Genomic DNA, 8,514 nt, shown 5'->3' on the forward strand with positions numbered 1-8,514 from the left:
TGAGGAGAAAGAATATGTGCACACTCTCCAATCCTTCTCTCATCTCCCCCATCCAGTGATCGATCCGGATAGGCCATGCTCAGAGTAAAACTTCCCTAATCCATTTCCGGATACCTTTCAGAACCAGGACCCTGTTCTGGAGGCCGATCCCTCTCCCCGCAGTGGCTAATCCGCAGTCTCCTCCCTCACTGATTAACTCTTGGGCCTGGGAAGCTCCCCGAAAGAGTGATCGGCACTCGCGCCCCCCCCTCTACCCCCACTATTTGCCTCAAGAGTTGATCTAATGGCCCGGCCCTGGGCTACATCTGCGAGGGACTCCCTGGCGGATCAGCTGCCCCCCTCTCTCTCTACCTCGGCGATGACATACCCGGTTAACTTTCTCCTGGAGGCTCGGGCCGCTTGCCTGCCGGTGGGGCTCCGGCCTCTGGCTGGGCCGTCCGCGTGTCCTCGGAGACAGCCTTGCGTAGGTAGTTGCCGCGGGCACCACGGGGCCCGCCCTGCGCCTCGCTAGGCCGGGAGGCCCTGCCTTCCTTCTTCGGCTCGCCTTGGAAGTGCTGGGAGGAGGCCGATTTGCCCGGGGCCTCGCTGCTCAGCCGGGTGGCCGCCTCCTGCTCCTGCCTGGTGACGCCGGGCAGTGCAACGTCCGCCTGCGGCCACACCACCGACCAGCAGTTGGGCCTCGGCTGCGAGGGCTTGAGCCGCAGTTTGCCCAGGGCATCCTCAGCCTCGGCCGCCCAGCGCCGGCCCTCCCGAGGCCCTCTCCTCGGCTTCTCGTTCGCTCGGCCCCTGGCCTGCCGGAAGGCCATGGCTTCCTCGCTGATCTGCCGGGAGCGCGCCCTGGAGATGGCTTTGGAGTTAGGCCTCGGGCCTTGGAAGTCAGGCCCCGGGCCTTGGTAGTTCGGATCCGGGCCTTGGTCACTCTTGGTCAAGCCCTCCTTGTTATCGATATTCGAGTCCAGACTCCGGGAGAGGCCTGAGAATTCAAACACACACACAGGCTGGGGCCTGGTTAGAAATTTGATTTGATTTATTATTGTCACATGTATTGGGATACAGTGAAATGTATTGTTTCTTGCGCGCTATACAAACAAAGCATACCATTCATAGAGTACATAGGGGAGAAGGATTTGATTTATTATTGTCACATGTATTGGGATGCAGTGAAAAGTATTGTTTCTTGCGCGCTATACAAACAAAGCATACCATTCATAGAGTACATAGGGGAGAAGGATTTGATTCATTATTGTCACATGTATTGGGATACAGTGAAAAGTATTGTTTCTTGCGCACTATACAGGCAAAGCATACCATTCATAGAGTACACAGGGGAGAAGGAAAGGAGAGGGTGCAGAGTGTAGTGTTACAGTCATAGCGAGGGTGTAGAGAAAGATCAACTTAATGCGAGGTAGGTCCATTCAAAAGTCTGACAGCAGCAGGGAAGAAGCTGTTCTTGAGTCGGTCGGTACGGGACCTCAGACTTTTGTATCTTTTTCCCGACGGAAGAAGGTGGAAGAGAGAATGTCCGGGGTGTGTGGGGGGTCCTTGATTATGCCGGCTGCTTTTCCCCGAGGCAGCGGGAAGTGTGGACAGAGTCAAAGAACAAAGAGCAACACAGCACGGGAAACAGGCCCTTCGGCCCAACGAGCCAACGCAGTCAATGGGTGGGAGGCTGGTTTGGGTGATGGGATTGGGCTACATTCACCACCCTTCTGTAGTTCCTTGCGGTCTTGGGCAGAGCAGGAGCCCATACCAAGCTGTGATACAACCCAGAAAGGATGCTTTCTATGGGGCATCTGTAAAAGTTGGTGAGAGTCGTAGCGGACATGCCAAATTTCCTTAGTCTTCTGAGAAAGTAGAGGCGTTGGTGGGGCTTTCTTAATGATAGTGTCGGCATTGGGGGGGAACCAGGACAGGTTGTTGGTGACCTGGAGACCTAGAAACATGAACCTCTCGACCCCACTGATGCAGCCAGGGGCATGTTCTCCTCTCCGCTTCCTGAAGTCGATGACCATCTCCATTGGGTTGTTGACACTGAGGGAGAGATTATCGTGCAAGGTGCATCTCCCGTGAGTGGGAGCGCGTTGGCGATACACCGGCCCGCTTCCGTCGATCGGGGAGACGTGACGCTGCGTTCCCCCCGGCAGCGTTTGTGACCTCACCATGTCCCATGCAGCCAATGGAAACACTTGTGAGGAGCGTTGCGGTGACTTCGGGTGGCAGCCAATCTATGCATAGCAAGATCCCAACAAGCAGCACTGACCCAAGTCTGAGGGCGGCACGGTGGCGCAGTGGGTCAGCACTGCTGCTTCACGGCTCCGGGGGACCCGGGTTCGGTTCACCGCCTGGGGTCACTGTCTGTGTGGAGTTTGCATGTTCTCCTCGTGTCTGCGTGGGTTTTCTCCCGGGCGCTCCGGTTTCCTCCCACAGTCCAAGGATGTGCGGGTTAGGTGGATTGGCCATGCTAAATTGCCCCTTGGTGTCCAAAGATGTGTAGGTTAGGTGGATTGGCCATGCTAAATTGTCCCTCAGTGTCCAAAGATGTGCAGGTTAGGTGGATTGGCCATGCTAAATTGCCCCTTAGTGTCCCAAGATGTGCAGGTTAGGTGGATTGGCCATGCTAAATGGCCCCTTAGTGTCCAAAGATGTGCAGGTTAGGTGGATTGGCCATGCTAAATTGTCCCTTAGTGTCCAAAGATGTGTAGGTTAGGTGGATTGGCCATGCTAAATTGCCCTTAGTGTCCAAAGATGTGCAGGTTAGGTGGATTGGCCATGCTAAATTGCCCCTTAGTGTCCAAAGATGTGCAGGTTAGGGGATTGGCCATGCTAAATTGTCCCTTAGTGTCCAAAGATGTGTAGGTTAGGTGGATTGGCCATGCTAAATTGCCCCTTAGTGTCCAAAGATGTGCAGGTTAGGTGGATTGGCCATGCTAAATTGCCCCTTAGTGTCCAAAGATGTGCAGGTTAGGGGGATTGGCCATGCTAAATTGCCCCTTAGTGTCCAAAGATGTGCAGGTTAGGTGGATTGGCCATGTTAAATTCTTCCTCGGTGATACCCGAACAGGTGCCGGAGTGTGGCGACTGAGGGATTTTCACAGTAACATCCTTGCAGTGTTAATGTAAGCCGACTTGAGACGCTAATAAATAAAAGTAAAACTTAAACCAAGTCCGGTCATGGCAAACTGTGTCCTGTCAACCTTGCACCATCAACTTACCGGACATCTTCAGCAGCTGGATGGGGTTCTGGTTGTCTGCGAGGTGGTTCCACATCATCCTGTAACACCAGAGGAGCAGTCAGTGAACAGAAGGCAAAAAGGTACCAGTGGGAGTTTGTTTCTGAATTCATTTTTGGGGACATGGGTGGCCAACCCCAATTGCCCCTTCAACTGAGCATCTCGCTTGGCCAATTCAGAGAGGGCAACTGAGAGTCAACCACATTGAACGTAGGACCCTACAGTGCAGAAAGAGGCCATTCAGCCCATCGAGTCAGCACCGACCATAATCCCACCCAGGCCCTACCCTCCACCGTATCCCGACATATTTTACCCACTGATCCCTCTAACCCGCACATCTTTGGACACTAAGGGGCAATTTAGCATGGCCAATCCACCTAACCTACACATCTTTGGACACTAAGGGACAATTTAGCATGGCCATCCACCTAACCTACACATCTTTGGATGTTAAGGGGCAATTTAGCATGGCCAATCCACCTAACCTGCACATCTTTGGACACTAAGGGGCAATTTAGCATGGCCAATCCACCTAACCTACACATCATTGGGCACTAATGGACAATTTAGCATGGCCAATCCACCTAACCTGCACATCTTTGGACAGTGAGGGACAATTTAGCATGGCCAATCCACCTAACCTGGGACAATTTAGCATGGCCAATCCACCTAACCTGCACATCTTTGGACAGTGAGGGACAATTTAGCATGGCCAATCCACCTAACCTGCACATCTTTGGATGTTAAGGGGCAATTTAGCATGGCCAATCCATCTAACCTGCACATCTTGGACACTAAGGGGCAATTTAGCATGGCCAATCCACCTAACCTGCACATCTTTGGACACTAAGGGACAATTTAGCATGGCCAATCCACCTAACCTGCACATCTTTGGACACTAAGGGACAATTTAGCATGGCCAATCCACCTAACCTACACATCTTTGGACACTAAGGGACAATTTAGCATGGCCAATCCACCTAACCTGCACATCTTTGGACACTAAGGGGCAATTTAGCATGGCCAATCCACCTAACCTGCACATCTTTGGACACTAAGGGGCAATTTAGCATGGCCAATCCACCTAACCTACACATCTTTGGACTGCCACACATTGGCTGTGGCTCTGGAGTCACATGTAGGCCAGACCGGGTAAGGACGGCAGATTTCCTTCTCCAAAGGAGACATTTGTGAACCAGCTGGGTTTTTCCAGCAATTGTCATCATTAATCCCAGATTTTTATCGAATTTGATAGAATGGTTCACGGTGGCACAGTGGGTTAGCACTGCTGCCTCACAGCGACAGGGACCGGGGTTCGAATCCCGGCTCGGGTCACTGTCTGCGTGGAGTCTGCAGGTTCACATCCTGCAGAACTAGAAGGCAGAGGTTGAAGGTGAGAGGGGAGAGGGGCCCGAGGAGCTGCCAGCGGTGGTGGTGGTAGAGGCAGGTACAATGACAATATTGAGGACACTGGGACAGGTACATGAATGGACAAGGGAATTAAGGGTTATGGGGAGAAAGTGGAACTGATCCACTTCAGATCTTACGACCTTATTGAATGGCGGGGCAGGCTCGAAGGGCTCGATGGCCTACTCCTGCTCCTATTTCTTATGTTCTTCTAGGGAAAGGAGAAGGATATGGGCCAAATGTAGGCAATTGGAGCGAGTATTTATTCATTCCTGGGACATGGGCGTCGCTGGGCTGGTTCCAGCATTTATTGCCCATCCCCTTGTTGTCCCTTGGAGGGGGAGTTGAGAGTTATCCACATTGGCTGTGGCTCTGGAGTCACGGGTAGGCCAGACCAGGGTAAGAACAGCAGATTTCCTTCCCTAAAGGGAACCAGATGAGGTTTTCCCGGCAATCTTAATTCTAGATTTTTTTTTATTGAATTCAGGTTCTGGCGGAGATTCGAACCCGGGACCCTCGGAACGTTCGCTGAGCCTCTGGACTGAGGCCACTCGGCCTGTCCTCAGGAGGCGGCGAGGAGTTAACACAGGACATAGAACACGGCAGCACAAACAGGCCATTCGGCCCACAAGTTGCGCCGAGGGGCCTGGCCATCCCAGCGAAGACTTACCCGTTGACTTTCTCAGGGAATCCCCAGGAGCGGCGAGGGTCGATGTCCCCGTGCGCGGCGTGGATGAGGCTACTCTTGAGTGGGGGGCTGATGAAGGGGGCCCCCCGGCTCCCACAGGGGGTGATGCAGGACTGGGGGAAGAGGCCGACTTGGAGCGTTCTCCGGTTCTGTCCTCTCCAGAAGATAAGCTCTGCCTGGAGACGAGAAGGAACAGAGACCGGGAATCATCGCTAATTACAGGCAACGGGAACGGCACAAGATAGAGTGATATACCCCACACACCCCCCCTCACTGTAACACTCTCTGATATACCCCACACACCCCCCCTCACTGTAACACTCTCTGATATACCCCACACACCCCCCCTCACTGTAACACTCTCTGATATACCCCACACACCCCCCTCACTGTAACACTCTCTGATATACCCCACACACCCCCCCTCACTGTAACACTCTCTGATATACCCCACACACCCCCCCTCACTGTAACACTCTCTGATATACCCCACACACCCCCCCTCACTGTAACACTCTCTGATATACCCCACACACCCCCCTCACTGTAACACTCTCTGATATACCCCACACAACCCCCCCTCACTGTAACACTCTCTGATATACCCACACCCCCCTCACTGTAACACTCCCTGATATACCCCACACCCCCCCCTCACTGTAACACTCTCTGATATACCCCACCCCCCCCTCACTGTAACACTCTCTGATATACCCCACACCCCCCTCACTGTAACACTCCCTGATATACCCCACACCCCCTCACTGTAACACTCTCTGATATACCCCACACCCCCCTCACTGTAACACTCTCTGATATACCCCACACCCCCCTCACTGTAACACTCCCTGATATACCCCACACCCCCCTCACTGTAACACTCTCTGATATACCTGGTGTCCACACCCCCCCTCACTGTAACACTCTCTGATATACCCCACACCCCCCTCACTGTAACACTCTCTGATATACCCCACACCCCCCTCACTGTAACACTCTCTGATATACCCCACACCCCCCTCACTGTAACACTCTCTGATATACCCCACACCCCCCCTCACTGTAACACTCTCTGATATACCCCACACCCCCCCCTCACTGTAACACTCTCTGATATACCCCACACCCCCCTCACTGTAACACTCTCTGATATACCCCACACCCCCCCCTCACTGTAACACTCTCTGATATACCCCACACCCCCCCTCACTGTAACACTCTCTGATATACCCCACACCCCCCTCACTGTAACACTCTCTGATATACCCCACACCCCCCTCACTGTAACACTCTCTGATATACCCCACACACCCCCGCTCACTGTAACACTCTCTGATATATCCCACACCCCCCCTCACTGTAACACTCTCTGATATACCCCACACACCCCCCCTCACTGTAACACTCTCTGATATACCCCACACCCCCCCCTCACTGTAACACTCTCTGATATACCCCACACCCCCCCCTCACTGTAACACTCTCTGATATACCCCCCCCCCCTCACTGTAACACTCTCTGATATACCCCACACCCCCCCCTCACTGTAACACTCTCTGATATACCCCACACCCCCCTCACTGTAACACTCTCTGATATACCCCACACCCCCCTCACTGTAACACTCTCTGATATACCCCACACCCCCCCTCACTGTAACACTCTCTGATATACCCCACACCCCCCCTCACTGTAACACTCTCTGATATACCCCCCCCTCACTGTAACACTCTCTGATATACCCCACACCCCCCCCTCACTGTAACACTCTCTGATATACCCCACACCCCCCCTCACTGTAACACTCTCTGATATACCCCACACACCCCCCCCTCACTGTAACACTCTCTGATATACCCCACACACCCCCCCCTCACTGTAACACTCTCTGATATACCCCACACCCCCCTCACTGTAACACTCTCTGATATACCCCACACCCCCCTCACTGTAACACTCTCTGATATACCCCACACCCCCCCCTCACTGTAACACTCTCTGATATACCCCACACCCCCCCCTCACTGTAACACTCTCTGATATACCCCACACCCCCCCTCACTGTAACACTCTCTGATATACCCCACACCCCCCTCACTGTAACACTCTCTGATATACCCACACCCCCTCACTGTAACACTCTCTGATATACCCCACACCCCCCTCACTGTAACACTCTCTGATATACCCCACACACACCCCTCACTGTAACACTCTCTGATATACCCCACACCCCCCTCACTGTAACACTCTCTGATATACCCCACACACCCCCTCACTGTAACACTCTCTGATATACCCCACACCACCCCCTCACTGTAACACTCTCTGATATACCCCACACACCCCCCTCACTGTAACACTCTCTGATATACCCCACACCCCCTCACTGTAACACTCTCTGATATACCCCACACCCCCCTCACTGTAACACTCTCTGATATACCCCACACCCCCCCTCACTGTAACACTCTCTGATATACCCCACACCCCCCTCACTGTAACACTCTCTGATATACCCCACACCCCCCTCACTGTAACACTCTCTGATATACCCCACACCCCCCTCACTGTAACACTCTCTGATATACCCCACACACCCCCTCACTGTAACACTCTCTGATATACCCCACACCCCCCCTCACTGTAACACTCTCTGATATACCCCACACCCCCCCTCACTGTAACACTCTCTGATATACCCCACACCCCCCCTCACTGTAACACTCTCTGATATACCCCACACACCCCCCTCACTGTAACACTCTCTGATATACCCCACACACCCCCTCACTGTAACACTCTCTGATATACCCCACACCCCCCCTCACTGTAACACTCTCTGATATACCCCACACACCCCCCTCACTGTAACACTCTCTGATATACCCCACACCACCCCCCCTCACTGTAACACTCTCTGATATACCCCACACCCCCCCCTCACTGTAACACTCTCTGATATACCCCACACCCCCCTCACTGTAACACTCTCTGATATACCCCCACAACCCCCCCTCACTGTAACACTCTCTGATATAACCCACCCCCCCCTCACTGTAACACTCTCTGATATACCCCACACCCCCCCTCACTTGTAACACTCTCTGATATACCCCACACCCCCCTCACTGTAACACTCTCTGATATACCCCACACCCCCCCCTCACTGTAACACTCTCTGATATA

General features: G+C 53.3%; 1 pseudogene across 1 annotated transcript in view; it reads right to left on the reverse strand.

Annotated features, from left to right (window-relative positions):
* LOC145340281 (uncharacterized) overlaps positions 1-5,501 on the reverse strand; it is a 12,389-nt pseudogene extending 6,888 nt beyond the window's left edge. Inside the window, exons 1-3 of the transcript XR_013886228.1 lie at positions 5,308-5,501; positions 3,213-3,271; positions 368-973 (exon numbers count right to left, since the gene is read on the reverse strand). The product of XR_013886228.1 is annotated as an uncharacterized LOC145340281 (transcript). The remainder of the gene's footprint in view (positions 1-367; positions 974-3,212; positions 3,272-5,307) is intronic.
* Positions 5,502-8,514: the final 3,013 nt, after the last annotated feature.

This window comes from Carcharhinus amblyrhynchos, unplaced genomic scaffold, assembly GCF_965287045.1.
Source record: "Carcharhinus amblyrhynchos unplaced genomic scaffold, sCarAmb.v2.hapA scaffold_897, whole genome shotgun sequence".
Taxonomy (NCBI): domain Eukaryota; kingdom Metazoa; phylum Chordata; class Chondrichthyes; order Carcharhiniformes; family Carcharhinidae; genus Carcharhinus; species Carcharhinus amblyrhynchos.